The sequence below is a fragment of the Anas platyrhynchos genome, chromosome 12 (genome assembly GCF_047663525.1).
Source record: "Anas platyrhynchos isolate ZD024472 breed Pekin duck chromosome 12, IASCAAS_PekinDuck_T2T, whole genome shotgun sequence".
Classification (NCBI taxonomy): domain Eukaryota; kingdom Metazoa; phylum Chordata; class Aves; order Anseriformes; family Anatidae; genus Anas; species Anas platyrhynchos.
The window spans coordinates 20,062,725-20,082,125 of record NC_092598.1 but is presented as its reverse complement, the minus strand read 5'-3'; the positions used below and the strand labels follow the sequence as shown (position 1 = coordinate 20,082,125).

Here is a 19,401-nt window from a genome sequence, read left to right as displayed (position 1 = left end):
CTGAAGAACATCTCCTTCCTTTGTATATCCACCAGCAAAGCCTATAACACTAGCAGGAATAAAAGGGCTGGAAACAATGTGCAGAGTCTACACAATAGGTTTTGCCTGAACACAGTTCACTGTGATACTGAAACCCAGGAGTTCATGTTTCAAACAGGACTAGAAAGAAACAGTCCCTGATGGAGTCCTTGTGAGAGATGGAGAAAAGAGCACCCAGAAGACAGTGTTCATAGAAGTTATGTCATCAACTGGTCCTTTCATCCTGACAGACACACAAAGAGGCCCATGTGTCCAAACCGGAGGTTTTCTGAAGGAGAAATCTAAAATATGTTTGGATCATTCATACATAGAATACTTCAGGCTACAGTCATTCTCAGCAAGAGATTTTTTCCCTAATACATGTCTACATCTGTCAGCTCATGCTGATACAAACTGTAGTTTTATTTTTATTGATTTTAAATTTTAACAATGTCACAAGTTAATTCACAGGTCTTTAGAAGAGAACAACAGTAACTAAACTATTCCAACATCTTAATGAACCTACTTCACCAGAAATAAGAAATGAGTATCACAATTAGTATGTTCATAACTAGTTTACCATTTGAAGCTGTATGCAATACATGCTCTCTTCTACACCCCCTCCTCCCACTGCAGAGGGAAATAGTTTGTGTTTCCCCTTTATATGAGCATATATTGATATCTTCCAGGCTCTTCTATACCAACAAGCTTTTTTTTTTTTTTTTTTTTCCCTCCTCTTCCCTTCAGGTAATGGGGGTGATTCATGGCACTTTGCTTTGGAGCCAGTGTAAATGCATAACTTAATTAGGGACTAGTGAAGGAAAATTAAGGGTAGGGAGACTGGATTAACAAAACCAAACAGTGATGATGCAAAATGTAGACCAAAAACGCATTTATAAAATTCTATGTGTTTTAATGAGTAACAGTTGTACTCTTTTTAAATCATTTTGTAGCTAAGGCTTCCAGTCATGAAAATATATGCAATCTCATAAAACGTCTGATATTAGCATGCCTCTTCAAGTGCAAGTGAGTTGTCAATAAGACAATTAAGACAACATCAATAATACACACTGCATGTTATTATCTAGTATTTGAAATCTCAGCCTATCCAAAGATCTCTGGAAACAAAGGGTACATCTGACATTGGCAAAAACATTCTCCCACAAGTGAAATATGCAATTCTGAATGTATGCAATGGCAGCATTACCTGTAAGGGGAAAAAAAAAAATGAATTGCTTTTAAATGCAGTATAAATAACTCCTGGTAATGTAAAATCTGGCTCTATACAAGAAACTGCTACAATAGAAAATTAGCAATCATGTGCTTAAATCAATCACTTCTATCACATGATGCAAGTCGATAAAAGTACTGAATAAGTGTGATCATTGACCTTAATCAACCAACAATTGGCACACAGGGATCAGAAATTCTAGTGCAGAAATCAGTTGTCCCTCACAAATTTGGGGTTGTGAGGAAACTACCGACATGCAATTGCTCACAATGCCTTTTTCTCCAAACTACACAATATTTCTAACAGGAGGAAGGAATGAGAACTGAAGTTAAAAAAGCAAACTTCTGACACTTTTTCAGGTAAAAACTCAACAGGTGGAAATGTACTCCCATTTCAAATGGAGGAATATTTGATTTATGAGGGTTGCTTCTCCACCCCACCCCCCTCCAAAAACAAAAACAAACAAACAAACAAACATCAAAAAACAGGAACCGTATCTAATGAAAACAGCCCTCAATGATTTACTTGGTGGAAATAAGCTACCTGGAAGTAAGCATGATGAAAACAGTACTGCACAATGATTAATTTGGGCTTTAATCCCAATGTCCCATTTCATCCAAAACTGCCATTAAGCTCAAAAGGACTACGTAACATAACATTTTTATTTATCCACCTCATAAGCTGAATGTGATTTCCGATTGAACAAAATAGATTTCCCTGTAACTAATGGACCAGATATATTCATACAATGTCCTTTTATTGATTTTACTTTCTTTTACCTATTGTTTGCATTTTCCTTTGAAAAACACATAACTGTCGTTACACTGTAGATGTCCTTTACAGTTATTATATCATTCACTGCTTCTTAACAAAAAATACATGCTTTGCTAGAGTGTGCTTTCTAATGAAAGACTCCCCACTAGCCTAACTGGAGTCTAAATTGTTATAACATACTGTACATTTTGGGAGAAACAAGAAAAGTAGACCCCTTTGGAATTGGCTTGTTTGGTTTTGAAATTTGCGTCTTTAAAATTTTAATAAAAGAAAGAAATGTCTAAAGGACAGACTGTTTTAGACACTTTCTAAACAATAAGCCTATTTATATAACTGATCACATAAATTTCTAGGCACTTTACAGAATGAAGCCTCTTGCACTGCTGAAGTCATACTGCACACAGCTTTCAAGTTTCAGAAAAATAAACATTTGAAGGGATGTAGTATAAGGTATATGAAGTATTTTTAACATTCACTGGTCTGAAATTTTATACAGCATCTGAAATAACCACAAAAAAAAATTGTCAAATATCTACTATGGATATGTATTTGAGCATTTTTAAGTGTATTGTCATTGTTTACCAATTTTTTTCTTATTCTTCCTTGATTTATATTTTAATATTTTGTTCCTAAGTTACGATTATGCAAAACACAATTTCTTTTGGATGACTACTTGGAATGTTTACAATTATTTAATACAATTTACTTAACTATTTTGAAACTGAATGATGTGTTGAATTAAAGAAGGTTCAACACTTAAATTGCCTTCATATGCTCATTTTTCAGCATACTGCACTGACAGCTGAGGAGAGCACATTTTCATTTGTACAACGTGCGTGGTGCTCCACCAGGTTGCACTGAAGAAATATGTGATTTTAGAATCTTTTCACAAAAGGACAACTTTATTTCATGGAATCAACACAATTTCTCTGTCATTATGGTAGCTCCCAGATGAATGTAAGCAAAAATTAAAAATAAAAACATAAAGCCATATTATTATCTCCAAAACATATACAGAACTTCAGCTATTGCTTACGAAGCATGAGGCAATGATTCAGCTATCAGATTCAAAAAGATTTTCAAATAACCAAATAAGCTTGCACACAGGAGCAGCCTTCACAGAGATATTCATACACAGCCAACTTTTGCCAAAACCACAATGATGTCAAGTTTTTCAGCTCTTCACTATAACTAAATCCAAGGGCAGGAGAAAGGGGTGAGGCTTATGAAGGCACACACCTTTGACAGAGTAAAGCTTCCAGCAGGATCTGAACGAGGTGCAGCCACTTTCATTAACCATGTCTGAGAGGGCTCCCCTGCTGACTATTAAGTCCTATGAACACATGAATTATCTGGATGCACCAGAACAGCGTTCATCCACACATTTTGCCACTGCTGGACATCCTGCTCAGGATTTCAAAACTGTACATGCAGTTACCAAAACTCTCCAGCTGACAACTTAAATACATAAATGCCTAAATATATTTAGTACATTTTATTTAACTGTGCTGTTTCGTTTCCCATTTGGAGGGAAACATTTCTTCCAGTCTTACAGATGGGACAAGTAAGAAGCCTGTGATTTAAGTGGCATACTGCCAAGGAGCTGCATTTGGACCTTCATCCCTCTCTTTAGGTTTCTACCCAAATCTCTTACTTCTCATTGTACAATCAATAACAGTCAAAGGAACCAGTAAGTTATTATATATCCATTGTTCTATCTGAAAACCCAGCTGGCAACTGGAATTCATTGAATATTTCCGCTGCAAATCTCTTTGGTTAGTTTTGGTAGCTCAGCCTTAACAAACTCCTAAGGATTGCTGTTGTGTTTTTTCTTTCATTTTGTTGGTTTACCTTTTTTTTTTTTTTTTTTAATAAATGAAAAGTTCAAGGATATGGTTTAAATTCCATATTTAAGGTAGCCATTCTTGAATAACTTTAGCACTTGGTAGCAGAAACTAAGTCACAATGTCAGAAGACCCTTCCAGGATGAAATGTGCAAATGCAGCTTAGAAGACTAAAGAGTCACTAAAGCCAAGGCTATCCCTTTGATACTCAAAATCTAAAATAAGCCTGAGCCAAACTGTTTTATCATGAATAAACCAAGTTCAGACACTTAATTAAATTTGCATTTCTGTCTGAAGGAGCATTTACATTATAGTTATCACTGTGATATCAGAGCATTTAAAATATGGTACCTCCGGCTCCTATGGTGAACGTTCAGGAACTGTTCAGTCTGCAGGTGACACAACCGGAGGGACTCCACACACCTTCAGTTTAACCCTCCCTGTTACTATCCGGGTTCACCTAGGGACAGGGACAGGATTCTTCTCTGATATTTTAAACCATTTTAGGTTCTTTTCCTCCTTTCTTTTCATGGGAGAGTGGAAACCCTGAAATTTGGGGACTCAGATTCTAGCTTCACTTGGCTGGTCTGTCATGCAGACGAAAATGGATTGCAATTTGCTGCATAACCTATACTGTGCCCTAAGCTGCAGTAGCACCTAATGGTTTCATGTAAATGGCATGTCACAGTCAATAGCAAGTGTGTCAGCTCAGTGACAGGCGCACAATGTGTTACACCATTCTCCAGCACCACTCTTCTGCAGCTTCCACCTCTCAGTGAGGAAAGTAAATGCGACCCAGCAGCAAAGACCACACAACAGGTGTTTTGTGGGGTTTGTCAGTGTTGTGATATGCAACCACTTTGGAAAAGTATTACCGCAACTGAGCGTCAAACGTCACTCCTATTTCCATTGCGACTGGGAACAAGGTATAGTGCATAAAGACCAAACGTGCTAGTTAAACAATGTAACTCCCAAGCAGTGCCCTCCATTAAATGTAATTGCATTATCTGACAAATAATCAATGTTCAGATGACACTCAAGAGTCCTAACTGCTAATCCTGGGCTAAAAGTAGCTGATATTTGCCTTCTTTCTGAAGTTTTATACTGTGCCCGTGCTTCAATATCAGCCCCAAGGGAGAAACAACATCACAAATAAGGTTCTGGCTTCCAATATGATTTTGCTAATAGTGCCATTAGAAAGATGAAGAACATAATCTGGTTTTGAATGAAAGAGGGTGGGCAGAATGACATGGCACCTTATTTATATCATTACTTAGGATATTTAGCATGTTCTTTTTTCATTCTGTTAAGCCTAATTTTTCAATATTTGGTATAGATCTCTTATTTTACCACAAGTTCCAGCAAAAAATAAAGTTCAGCGACTTTGATATCAAGGTCTGCAAAGAAAATTAAATTAGCAAATATTAGTTCAGAACAACCTGTGAGAGTGTAAGAGCTATTTTATGGCTGTGGACTGCCCTGATCTGAATGCATACCAACTAACATTCTCCTGGGATAGAGTAAAAGACTTTTCTCCCATCATTTCTCCACCTTCCTTTTCCTTACCAGGGCTCCCAAGTCAGACCACGGACCATGGCTGGCAGTCCCCATGTCCCTGATGTTCCACCTCACCAGCATGAAGTAAGCACCAGCCTTCCAGCTCCTGCCCAAGTCTTGGCCTCTAGCTATATGCACTGCCCATGTACATATCACCACACATTGCCATTGCCTGATCACAGAGGTATAAAGCTCCCTACAAGTCTTATGATTTCCATGCTTCTTCTTCCTTTAGCCAGTACAGGCTACCCTCACAGTGACTGCTTCAGAGGCCCATCTTTTTAGCTACAGAGCCACAACTAGTTGCAGATTATGAGAATGGCCACTTTGGAAGTCTGAAGCAGTTTTGCTATGGAGAGGAGGTGGTAGAAGGCCACCAAACAAGTCTCAGTGGAAGGAACAAGAAAATGAGAAGAGCCTTTCTGCTCTTCACAAAGAAGCAAGGCTCTGTGACATGAGCTTAATTAACATTTGTATGAATGCTACTTTTGTTTATATTTAATACATCTTCTTTTAATTGTAATTCAAGACCACAATGATTCTAAAGTATTATTCCTTTGAACCATATTTTTTAGAACTACTACTCCAGAAAATTTAAGAAACGATTTTAAGACCACATATGACTTTTGAAATCATATGGATTATTGATGAGATCAACAGAGATTAAAAAACAAATGGGGAGGGAGACTGTGGGCTTTCAAAGTGCTTTAACACCTAGATCCAGCACTATAAATTGTAACTCCTGAACTAAGAGAACTGTGATGAGAATTTTCCACAGTTCATAGTGGACCTAAGCATAGACCCAAGCACGTGCTTTAACACTTGATATCCAATTTTAGTAAAACAACTAAGTACATTTCAATGCCACTGGTTCCACACTAACTCAAATGCTACTATAGAAATGTTCATTTTAAGATCAACTGAAGAAGTATAGGTGGAGTCATATAACACCACAGCAGTAAGCTTTTTCTCTGGACAGCTTTAACTGACATTATTTACATGTATGTGAACAGCACGTTTATAAATCGGAAACTTGATTCATGAAACAAACAATAGAGAACCACCAACCATTCACAGCTGAGGGAGCATACAGTCTTCCACACAAACACTAAGTAACTCCTAAAAGCCACAGAAACTTTTGCTTAAAAAAAAAAAAAAAAAAAAAAAAAAAAACCTTCCTAACCTTCCTCAGAAAACTTAAACTTGCAAGCCACAGAAACAAAAAACAAACAACAAAAAAAGAGACTATTTCAAAGTCTTCTTGGTCTTACCAGATGGATTTCTCTAAGATAAACACATTTATTCCTTCTATAGATACTTTCATACCATACAGTTTTAAGAAATACATGCAGGCATCCTATAAAATACTGAAGTATTATTCAGTAATTCCTATATTTACATCCTCCTTGTGCAGTAGCCAAATTCCACATACACCTTCTTATAGAAGGATGGGGCATCTGCACCTAGGCAGCAGGAGTTCCACGATGGACTTAACCAGAGAGCAGCAAGCCCTAATAGAATAATAGGTAACTGGTTTACCTAATCGAAGGGTTTAAGTGTTGGCAATATAGTTGATAATAAACTAATAAGTTAGAAGAACCTTCTTCACTTAGATGTCCAGCAATGATTAGACTAAATAAGGGCTGAAAATTGTTTAGAATTAATGTTGTTCACATTTAAGTACAAATTATCTTAGTAGGGTTTTGCATATTGATTGTGCACTGCCGTTAAGTCCTCTTATTTCTATAGAAATAAATGATCCCTACTCAACATATAAAAACTGTCCTAGTACTAAATAATGATCTCAACAGGGGGCAAATCCTAAATGGAAGTAACTGAAGGGGACTAAATTCTACACTCTGTAAGTACAGAACCAAGAAACACCCAAGACCCAGAAAAAGGTACAAATGGCTCCCAAGCCTAGCAGAACTTCCATTTACACAGATAATGCTTTCTGAACAAATCACCAAAACAAACAAACAAACAAAAAATCAATAAATACACACGAGTCCTAAGAGAGGCAGAAAAGAGGTCTGATTTTTAACTGATTTCCTATTTCAAGAAAGAGGTGATTATAAAAGGAGGAAATGCTGTCAAAAAAAAACAAGCCTGAAAAGGCACATCCAATACTGTTCCTCACGTTATCTGCCAGCTCTGCTCCTCCTGACAACATTATCCTGGCACTGTGGCAAGCCACAGAGGGACCCTGAAAAAATTTTTTGTCATTAAATTCTTGCTCTGATACATAGGTCTGGTACATCTACATGTAGCTGGCAGCATGCTGAATGCCAATGCTTTGCTTTCTATTTGTTTTTATTATTTGTTTTTATTATTTTTAATATATTATTTTTATTATTTATTATTTGTTTTGCTTTTTATTTTCTTTCTTTTTTTCAACCTCACCACAAACATCAGAGAGAAAAGTGGAGAGATTGACACTTAAAAAAAAAAAAATTATTTGGGATTTCAGGGGTATTTTCATTCACAAATCAGAAACCACAGAATTATGACATGATTTTTTTAAATAGTAAAACATTTGCTCCATAACAAATATAATTAAATCAAGAATAAAATCACAATTAGTAAAAGATATATGATGTGTAATAATAACAATGAACAATAAAAACTGAGGACTTATTTCTAAATCTATATTTGTAAAGGAGCAACATAAGAGGGTCTCTCACTCTTATAGGTAATATTTTACTTGACTCAAATATATGAAACACTTCTTCAAAAGCCCAATCTCCCAACAGAAAATCTCGTCAAAGCAAAGTATACCCAGAAAAAATAGTCCCTGTCTGATTAAAAACATCAATATCTTCTAAAGAGGTACATGAACAAATGTCATGCAGTTGAAGAATATGCACCAGCCAGACTGTTTTAGAGGCATCAAATCTACTTCAAATGTTCATACTAGCTACAGAGCAGCTGAATGAAAACTGTGTTAGATTACAGACTATACATGTGTAAATAGTTTTCAAATCTACCTGGCTTTATTAAAAATGTAAATCATAAATTGCAATACCCCTGCCAATGTCACTGAAAAAGCCTGTGTGATACGTCCTTTCTTTCCAACAACAGAAGACCTCATCAAATGCAAGTTGTTTAACTTAATGGTGAATGGGAATACACTACAAAAGCTGTATTCGGTAAGTAAAAGGTTGCGTGTGAAATCAGTGAGTTTAGTGTCATAATGTGAGAAGTAGCTAATCAACAGTTGGTATTTGAAAGAGGCTTGGAAATCGTATTTATAAAACAGTATCTTTTTGTTTGTGTGGTGATGACTTCAATTAGAAGCAAGCTAAATTTGACTGATCCAACTCACACCTGAAAACAGGATACTAAGTCACAGATGGCTATAGATCTGGTCATTAAAACATTCATTAAGGTTTTCAATTAGTGAACTCAGTGGTCAATTTTCATAAAAGCATTGAAAAAGTGTTTACAAGCTTGGGCCTGTGAAATTCATGATTCTCTAACAGGAAGGCTACCACTTTTCAAAGAGTACCCAAGGGTATGCATTTCTCCTCTTTACAAAGGCTTGTGCTGGCAAATGAAGGACACTGAGTGAAGGAAAGAAGTCAGGCAGTGTGGGAAATGGGACAAGGGAAGCTCTGGGTGCTCATGTCAGACAGCTCTGTTATTAACAGCAGCCACCCCTTGAGAGGTGCGATGCTTTCTCATGCTGCCCGAGTCCCTGTATTTGTAAAGCAGTTGTCAATATCCATAGATTTGGGCAGTTTCCCCAGAAAAAGCTCTTTGCCATTTATACTAGAAAGCAAAATAAATTAAAATCCAAACCAATTAAACATTCATCACAAATAATAATAATAATAATGATAAAAAATAGGAAAGAAAGAAATTAAGAGCTTTCATGCAAAAGGTAACATCCAGCCAGTATTTTACTCCAAAGTACCTTATTATAGTTAATCTACCAAGGATCTGATTTTATGCATTTTACCACATGTAAAATTTCACTGGGTGCCAGTGGCAGCAACGGTCTATAAGGGGTTGAAGATATATTCCCAAATCTGTCTCAGCTGTAGGAAGAGATGTCACAGCATTACTAGATGACAGCAACTCAGACCAGTTCTAAACAATGGAGATAGCTTAACCCAACTAGAACAGATATTTACAGACAGTTGATTAAGGGTTTGACTTCAAAAAGTCAACTGTAAGGTGCTCGTGGACTTCCACAGACTTTGAACCAATTCATAAGAAATACTCAAGCTAGCATTTTTTGTGCTACGTGACAGAGGATTATATACTGTCTATACAATGCAAGTATAAATAGAAAACACAGCATCAAATTAGAGGAACACCATTGATGTAGTTTAGGTTTTGTAAGAAAAAAAAAAAAAAAGCACAAAAATTGAAGATCAATAAAAATGTTTCCATGATACTTTTTTTAATCCCATTGAAAACAATTTTTCGTTGTAAACATTTTTGCTAGCCAAGCACTGCAGCATTGTGCAACTGCATGACAGCCAGAGAGAAACTGATGAAAAGCTGACTAGATTGATTTCATTTTTCCAACCGGAGTGAAATACGTAAAAGGAAATAACAAAATGGTGAAGTTATTTTTATATATAAAAATGTTCACATTTAATAAACTCACATGGAAACCACACAGCCAATGGTAACTGCTTTTGAAATTCATCTACAGATCCCTTCAGTTCTGCACAGAAACAAAGGCAGTGGTGGGGCCCTGCAGCACCTTTTCCCCTTTCCCTAGGACTGCAGAAATACTCTCTGCTGGGGAAGTCAGATCTGGGCCTGCCCAAACTCTTTATCACTCATTCCCTCAGTGACCTCCCAGGTTTCTGTGTAGAAGTCTGGCAGGGGGTTACTACTGGAACTTGGAGCTATATTTATTCCCTTGGCTCCTATCCACCACTGTTGCAGAGCAGCCAGAAGGGGAACCAACCAATACAGCGTGGGATCTGCCAGAGTTGCGCTGCCAGAGAAGTTAAGAATGAAAGACAGAGGAGACAGAAGCTATCAAAATAAGTATTTCTGACTCCAGGCAAAGAAGGGTTTCCTCCCTTTGCAGATCCCCCTTCTATGGATGAGGATGTTTTTACTACCCTTTTTAAGAAAATCTGACAGAGAAACCTCCCATTTCCACAGGTCTTTTACATCTCACACGAGTTTCTCTGTGAGGGATGGAGCACTAACAGTATGCCTTGTATCCCTAAGGCCCGTGGCCTTAACATGGCATTTCCACCTCACAGTAGGACAAAGAGCCATCCCCAAACCCTGCACCATACAGAGGTTCAAGGCTTTACAGGAGAAGGGACTAACCCTACACCTGTTGTGCCTCCTACAGCTGGATGCTCAGTGCTCAGGGGAAAATCAGTTAATCAGTTTTGTTCACACACACAATCCATTGAATGAAACAATGGCAACAAAACTTCATTTTGAGATGAAAGCATTCTGCATTACCAAGACATGTCCCCTCAACAACTGATTTTTATAAACAATGGATCACGAACTTTACAATAAAGGTAGAGAGCTGAGTAGGGAACAATTTCCCCACATCACTTAAAGACTTCAGAATTTCCTTTTGTTCCTCATTATGGCTTTTACAACTTCTCTGAAGGAAGAGACAGCCAAACAGCATTATGAACACAGATGCTCTCACTGTATCATTCTCAGTGCTGTCGGGTACAAGATTCTGCAAAAGAACAAAGCTGGACCCAGTCTCTCACATCACACTTGAGTGCCCAAGCCAAGAATCAGCCCTCTTCTAACCTACTGAATAATTAAATTATTATTTAAATTGGAATAGCCTTAAGCAGGATCTCAGAAAGACCCACCTTGGAAAAGCCAAAGTGTGGTTATTAGAGCGCTCACCTGGGATGTGAGAAACTTGATTTGAAGAAGCTGATTCAAATCAGATATGAGAGGAACGATCTGTATCCAGCTCTCTTGTGACCCAGGTGCATTTCATAATCACCAGTCCATAATGAAGTGCAGAGATGCAACTCTTTCATTTTGAGCTGAAATTCAATTGTGGACCTGAGAAATCCTTCGAAGATTCAGCATGTTGCTGCAAACTAATGAACTAGCATTTTTCAACTGTGAGAAGAAAACCCCAGCTCATTCTGGCCAGAAACTATACTTCTATATTTGGAAAGCACCTAGCATGCCAAAGACTCTACCAAAACATTCAATAGATTGAAATTCTAATCCAGAAGTGGTTGTGGATTTCCTACTGCCAATTTAACTAATAGCATGTTCATTTATCACATACGTATAGCTTTCTGTGCTCAGGTAAAATAAAGATGTTTGAACTCCAGTTCTTTAAAACATTCAAGGATATTTTAAAATATTCGAGCTATTTTGCAAGAAATTTTATGGTAAATTCCAAGGAGGGGAGTATTTAGAGCAGGAGAGTTTTGTTAGCTGGTATTATGGTGCTAATAAAGATGCTGGGATATCTTCTACCAATTATTTTATTAGCCTTAAGAGGAATTACACTCCTATAGCAAAATCTCAATAAGTTAATGAAGAATAGGTCCCTTTAAAAGGTAAATGAAGTCATTTTATTATACATTGCAATTTTCAGTAGCCCATAACCTTTGCATTTTATAAACTCAAAAGTTTGGATTTCTTTTTGTACTTGGACTAATGAAGCAGGATCTTACATGCTTTCTGAGAACACCAGGCTTTGCACTAATTTTACAATCAGGGGAATTGCACGTTGTATTTGCAGTGAAACTAGGGATCATATGAGACTCGCCTGGTGTGGAAAGGAGGTTTCATCTACAGACCTGGTCCTGTCCCGACTGAAATAAGAGGAGCAGAATTAAATCCTAGAAACCACATAAAAATCAAACAAATATTGTGCACTTTACTCAGAGAGGAGACCCATAATTTACATATAAAATGCAGAGGTACATTCCAATGAAACAATGCTTCAGTGAAAAGATACCTGTAGCAACAGTTTCAAAACTAGAGTTGTTTACCAACACTGGGTCAACACCTAACATTCAAAAAACTCAGAAGTCATGGACTGAAACCTACAAAAATGTTCATGCAAATTCTTGAGGCAAACAACAACGAAACAACAAAGAGAGCTTGTCTATGTGCCTTTTTTTTTTTTTCCAGAACTTTTCCAGCACCACTATGGTTTAACCAGGAAAACGTCTATCAAAAACTCCTTGTTCCTAGTGCAGAAGGCTGTTTCTGCTTCCTTTGTCAATTATAAACTTACTCCAGAGAAGACAAGATTCGTCCCTAATTCGGTCCATCAACACAAGATACTTTTTCTGTCACCTTGAAAAATACTGACATCAAAAACAAAATTTTGCACAGCCCCATGTTTTAACATTTCTACTCATCCCTGAAGAAAAAAGGAACACTCATAGACCTACAGAGCCAATGTTAACAAACACGCATGAAAATAAAATGTAACCATCCATGAAGTGCTACGAAAAGAAATGTTAGGACATGAGCATCCAACCCACCATGTTAGTCATCGTTAACAGAAACCTGACTTTACACCTCCTTGCTTTTTTCTCCCTGACTCTCACAAGCTCTTCCTCAAGAAAGAAACCTAGGCTTCCCTTCAACTCATTTCTCTTTTCCTTGCTGGTAATCTATCCCATATGTTTATTACGCTTTGTATGAAGTAATTCTGCCCAAGTTTCCTATTTATCCATGCTTTTATAAATTTTAGATCAAAGGGACATATCTGTATTTATCTATATCTACTACTGATATACCAATGACAAGATTGATGGTAACAATGTTTGAACAAATCTATGGAGACTAACTTCTGAGAGTGACCTAAAACAACAGTAATACAAATCATGGTGCCATTTCACAAAATAAACATAGGGCCAGCCCTGCAACCTGTACTATCACGTGTGTTAAGTCGCAGACCAGTAGGGGCCAGGACGAGCAAGGAAGCAATGAGCACAGCCCTGTTGTCACTGAGTAGTACTGTGGGACTTGGGATGACCCCTTGGTAGCATCAAGGAGCTCAAGCAGGGCTCCCACCTTCCTCACAAAGAACCACAACGACTGTGCAATAACATCCCAAAGGCATAAAACAGGAGAAAAAGTTTGTAACAGTGCTTATCACAGTTTAAAAATAAATTTTATAGAAGAAATTACAATGAAGTTCACATTTAGGCTGAGAACAGCTAATAGTAACTTTGTACTGTGATTCCCCGACCCATTTGAGGCTGAAGGCAAGGAAGTTCCCCAGGCCCCACTCTCTGCCCCGAGGCAGAGCACAGGTCGCAGGCAGCCCCCACTACAGGCAACCAAGGAACCAAGGTTTCCCCCACTGCTACATAGCCCACAGTGGACAAAAGTCAGCTTGTACTCTCCCCCCCCCCCCCCCCCCCCTTTTGTTCTCCCATCGATAAAACTGATCCAGGGCCAAATTTTCCACAGCAGCATTTCCCTGGCACTGTGGGTAGCCCACTTGGGATAACCGCTGCCTGATTTTCAGAGCTGTGGAGCGGGCAGAAAACTCCACCGACCTCAACCCTCCCAGCAAGTGCCAGCTCCCTTTGGAAGCCCAAGATGCCTACAGCTGGGCAATTTAACACTAACATACAAGAATGAGCAGCTGGTTTTGAGGCAGCTAGTTCTGTTGTTCACCCCACGCGGCGAGAGTGCTGTCTAAGCCACCATCGTTATTTTCAGGCATTGTAACCTGCAGAATTCTCCGTTAACATCCTACCACAAAAGGCAGCACTGCTTTTTTTCATAGCATGGCAAATATTTGTTATGAATTACCTAATTCTGCTTTTAGTTATATGAGTCTCAAATACTGCAATGCGTGATGTAGAAAAGATCAGATACTGAGGCTGCCGTGGCTATTTTAGTACTGTTTTCTTCATCTGTGTTTAAAAGACAGTCAGATTATAACAAAATTGTTTGTCTTTAATATAGTTCAACTTGACCTAATGAACCCTTCTCTTTAAAAAACAATCTCACATCATACAGTATTTAGATTAAGACCTCTAAAAACAGTGACTTCAAAATACTTTCAAGGCCCCATCTTACATTTTTTAAAAAACACAAACAATGAGGCTAATTATTATTACTCCTCTATAATTCTTTAATTTTTTGATGCATCTGGTTATCTAGTAAGATGCACCTGAAAATTAGAGTGAATTTAAACATAAGGAAAAGGTGCCAAATTCAGACTACTGGAAGAATTTTCTCTCTGGGAGTGTGTTTAGTCACAGCATTGGTGCAGTTGGGCAGAGGCAGTCCAAATGCCCCCCTGCTACCCTATTCCTGTGCCTCTTTTCTGATCCGGATGTCTGCTGTCTCTGAAAAGATACTTCACATCTCTCAGTGCTTAGCTTCATTTCTTAACCTGCCAATAGGAGTGAAAATGTCATAGCAGTTATTGTGATCCACTCAAATTCAAGCCAGCACCACTCATCTATTTCATGTTAAGCAACAAACATCCATCAGATCGTTACAATTTTCACTTGTTTCTATCCAAGGTCTGATCCTGACCAGCAACTTAGTTAGAAAAAGTTCACATTCTGTATTCAGACACAAAACCAGAAATTACAGCCACACATTTGTACAATAACCCTAAGATCATCTAATTAAACATATCAGAATTACTTTACTTTTATATTTTTTCTTTCAGTAACTCATCCTCTTTTCCTGTTCTGTGAACATCTGTGCCCGGAGTGTCTTCACTAGAGAAATCTGGATTTCCATCTACAGTTTCCAGAAATAAGTTTATTCATGTTTCTATAAAAGAAAGAATACTTATTCTATTTTTTCATCTATGTCCTCCTTCCCTGAATACGAATTGCTTGCACCTCCGAAGCAGATGCACAAAATGCCTCAAAGAAGATGGGGCAAAGAATAAGGCAAAAAATGCAAGGTGTGAATGAGAGGATATAAAAATGGTTTTTCGGTATCACCCTGCTTTTAGCGGTATGAAGAGCCTACATACATCTAATCAGATATCTGAGAGAAATTCAGAGATTAAAATTTAAATTTGCTTACAATTCCCAACAAACCACACTAAATCAGAAGATACTAAAAGCTGTAACTGTCCTCATTCAAATGGGAAAATAAATCTATTTATGGTTTCTCTTCGTTTTTTGTTTGTTTGTTTGTTTGTTTGTTTTATAAAGTTCATATAAACCCATGCATTTTATTTATTTATTTTTCTAGTCAAAGCACTCTAAAAACACCTGTGCAATTCAAAGTCAACTTCAAGCAAAAACATTTAGAAAAATGACTTCTCCTGATTTTCCTACGCTTGCTGAAACTTGTGCTTCCGGGGGAATAAGCGCAATTCATGTTAATGGACTGGTGGGTTTTCTACATCTGTTCTAACGCAAAACTCTGGTCACCTCAGGCTACCATGGTGGATAAACAACCAAATGTGTCAGCTCTCTGTACTGAAGTTCACAATTTCTGATCTCAGTCCTATCTTCATTGCTGCAAGCAAAGCAGTGGTCCTGATGTTGCAACTTCCAGGCTACTCTCTCCTGATAATGAATGGGTTGGGCTATTGGCCTCTAGCACGGACAAAAATATGACAATCAGCCTCTTCGTTATATAAAAGTCTTCAGTGAAGACGGCACCAGCCAACTTGCTGAGTATTAGAGAGCTCAAATATGTTCAGAAGTCAAAAAGCCCTTAGAACAATTCTTCTAATTGAAATTTCTTCTAACAATTCTTCTAATTCTTCCCTTTTTCTTCTACACAATTGATCACGTTACAGTCACATTTAATACAGTATTTCTGTCATAGCAACTTGTATCTTCACGACCTCATTTGCAAAACATAGCTTTAGCATGCAAATATTCTAGATGCATTTCCTGCAAATGTAATGGAGGGACTAACCTTTCTTACATCTGCAGTTGTTAATTGTCATCATTTGAACAGCAAATGAAAACAAACTTTAAGCCAGTGGCACTTTAAAAAAAAAATAAATCATGTTAAATTTCATTTACCTGCAGTGATACAAATTCATAGTCACGAGCAAGATCTGAGGACAGAACAGATAAAGGAGAGTGTCCCCACTGCAGGCTTTATCAGCTGTACCAAGAGTCCCTTCTAGTGCATGGTCTGAAACAGCAACCGATTCTCTAAGCACTTGTTACCAAACTGGAGACATTTTCTTTCTACAACATTCTGAAAACTTTAAACAACTCATTTATGATTCTTTTGTTCAAAAGATTAAAATATTAACAGTGCATCCATTAGAAGATTAATTAAACAAAAAAGGATAGCAGAAAGGGAAAAACAGGACAGGCGAGGAGGGCAAACATCTCAGGCTATTTACAAACATTTTTATAACGACTAGAAGTCATAGAGCCCTTCTTAGCTGACTAACTTTAAAATTTTAAAAAATAAAAATAAAAAAGGGCAGAAAGGAAGAGGAAAAAAAAAAAAAAAAAAGGAAAGAAGAAAGCAAGCAAGGATTAGCCTTTAATTGAACACAGGGCCTGATTTTCAAAGCTGCTGAGCACCCACAACTCCATCTGAAGTCAGTGGAAGTGGTGAGTGCTCAGCAGCTCTGTAAATCAGGCCCAAACTGTGCAGGGGTCTACTAGCAGTTAAATAGCATTTCGGGGAAGGGTTTTTGTTGCAGAAATGAGAAGGTTCAAAGTAATCTGTCAAAGAAGCGCTGCTACATTCATGAGTCGTAAAGCTAGCTAGCTCTCATCCATGGGAAAAAAGTTAATTCATAGGGCTCACAGGGCTTGCATTTGTCAAGGAGCAGGACGTCAATGCTATCATTATCAGGCAAATCAGCCAGGCGTTTAATGGTAGAATCAGAAGACATTTGCTCTCCACTATCAGAATGACATCATAACTAAAGCAGCCTTCGGCGAGGGGGGAGAAAGCCGGGGCAAGGCTTGGGCTGCACACAGACTTTGCACTTCTGCTCTGCCATCCCCACGGATCGTTGCTCCCCTTCCAGGAGGCAGCAATGCTTCCAACTGCCTTCGCTCCACAACTTTGTCCCTACAGCATCTGCTACACCAGAATCTTATTTTGCAAAATACTTCCAAACCTGCCTGATCCAAACCTGCGATATGGCAAGCCAGCCCTTCGGCTAGGAGGGGATGGCTTTCACATACAATCTAAATTCACTCCAAAAATTCCTGGCATTTTTAATTACTTCAGTAATCTTCAACCTCAGTGAAACGAGAGGGGAGAAACACATTAAAAAACTACTTACCTCTGTGATTTAAGAAGTAACAGCTCAGTTAAGTAAGTCAAATTTTAAGCGTACGCAAACACACACACACACACAGTCTTTGAATATTCTGAAGTATTTAGTAATGATCTGTTCGATGATCACAAACATAACAGCAATACGCATTCCCGTTCCACAGCAGCTGTAATTATACAACTCAAACACGATGAATTACAAATTGTTAATCTATTTTCTTTCAAAATATCACTACAGGTACACAGGCACTGTACAAAAGCCTCACCTTGTATAAGAACTGTGAGGGAAAAAGTTATGAAAGCAGACAGAAAACCTAAAATCCCTGAGGCTACAAAAAAATCCCGCTATTGAGAAATAACCCAAGAGACCACATAGGGAATGTACAGCTTTCAGAAGCACTTCTCATCTTATTTGCACTTAACCTATTGATGTACTTATGCAGGTCACTTACTTTTCGGATATGTTTGAACTCTTTATAATCATGCAGATCTCCGCGGTTTTCACTTGGGCTTTTGTTTTTTTTTGGTTTTGTTTGTTTTTTTTTGCAAACAAGTTTCATTTAAAAAAAGATCCAATTATGCAAATATGCTCCCAGATAGGTAGTGAATATTCAATATGACGGTGATACTGTAATAGTTCAATGCAACGCACTGTACCGGACAGATTTATGAGGCAACGTCACTACTACGCTCTGGTCCTCGCTGAAGCATTTTGAAGTTAATTAAAGCTGCAATGTCCACTTTTCCAGCCACCCTCCTCATTCAGGTTTACTATTTCAACATCAAACCAGAGAGTCCCCCTCCCTCCCCCCCCCCCCCCCCCCCGTACATTTAAGCAGCCTTCCACAGTCAATGAACAATGAACAAAGATTGGAGTGATAGGAAGGGGGGGAGAGAAAAAAATCTCCGCAGGAATAATCAAATCCGGTTTAAACAAGTAAAAATATAGTTTCTAATATTAAACTAGAAAATAAAACATTCTTCTCCAAGCGAACGTGCAGAGGCGCTTAGCCAACCCCTTCAGAAGGGGGCTAAAAGCAGCCAGTCCTTTTTATTTCGAGCAGTGAATGAGCCCAAACAAGGCTTCTAAACTTAATTATGACACTTAAAATAGTCTTTTTCCACATAAGCAGGGAGGCTCGCTGCTGCTATCTGTATCAACCGGTCAAATCAGCTCAGCAAACACGGCCCCTGTTGGATTTATTTTAAACTGCACGGGGGGGGGTGGGGGGGGGGGGGGGGGGGGAGCGCTCCAGCCCCACAGAGCGCTCCAGCCGCGGGCGGCCGGGCAGCCGCGCCCGCGCAGCGCCCGCTCCGCAACCGCGCAACGCCGCCGAGCTGAGCCCAGCCGGGCCGGGCCACGGCGCTCCCCGACCCGCCGGGCGGCTGAAGTGGAAAACAAGGACTCTGGGAAATCGCCTCTCCGCTGTACATCGCGCGCGGCCACAGCCGCCCCGCCGCACGCCCCCCGAAACAATGCCCGCCGAGCAGGCAGGCGGCGGCCGGAGCCCTCCCCTCCCCTCTTCTCCCTTCCCCTCCCCGCCGCCGGCACCCACGGGCCCGCGGGGGGGCAGCGCGGCGGCGGAGGCGCCCCCACGGCTTGGCCGCCGCGCCGGGGGACACCGGCAACTAACTTTGCGGCTGGAGTCCCCTCCGAAAAAAAAAATAATAATAATAATAAAAACAGCAAGAAAAAAAAAAAAAAAAAAGGCATAAATCTTCACGACCTTTTATTTTGCGTTTAAAGTTCACGGGCGTCACCGCTGCCTTCAGCCCTCTCCCTCCCGCGCA

General features: G+C 38.9%; 1 protein-coding gene across 18 annotated transcripts in view; it reads right to left on the bottom strand.

Annotated features, from left to right (window-relative positions):
• ZNF536 (zinc finger protein 536) overlaps positions 1–19,401 on the bottom strand; it is a 347,101-nt gene that overhangs the window by 325,398 nt on the left and 2,302 nt on the right. For 2 of the 18 annotated variants that reach the window (XM_021272915.4, XM_038185499.2), the window contains exon 1: positions 18,063–18,290. The exons of 14 other annotated variants lie outside the window; for them this stretch is intronic. The gene's annotated coding sequence lies outside the window, so the exon portion shown is untranslated. Of the gene's footprint in view, positions 1–10,042; positions 10,192–18,062; positions 18,291–19,401 lie in introns of those variants that run through there. 2 more of the 18 variants (XM_021272912.4, XM_038185496.2) reach the window with 1 other exon arrangement.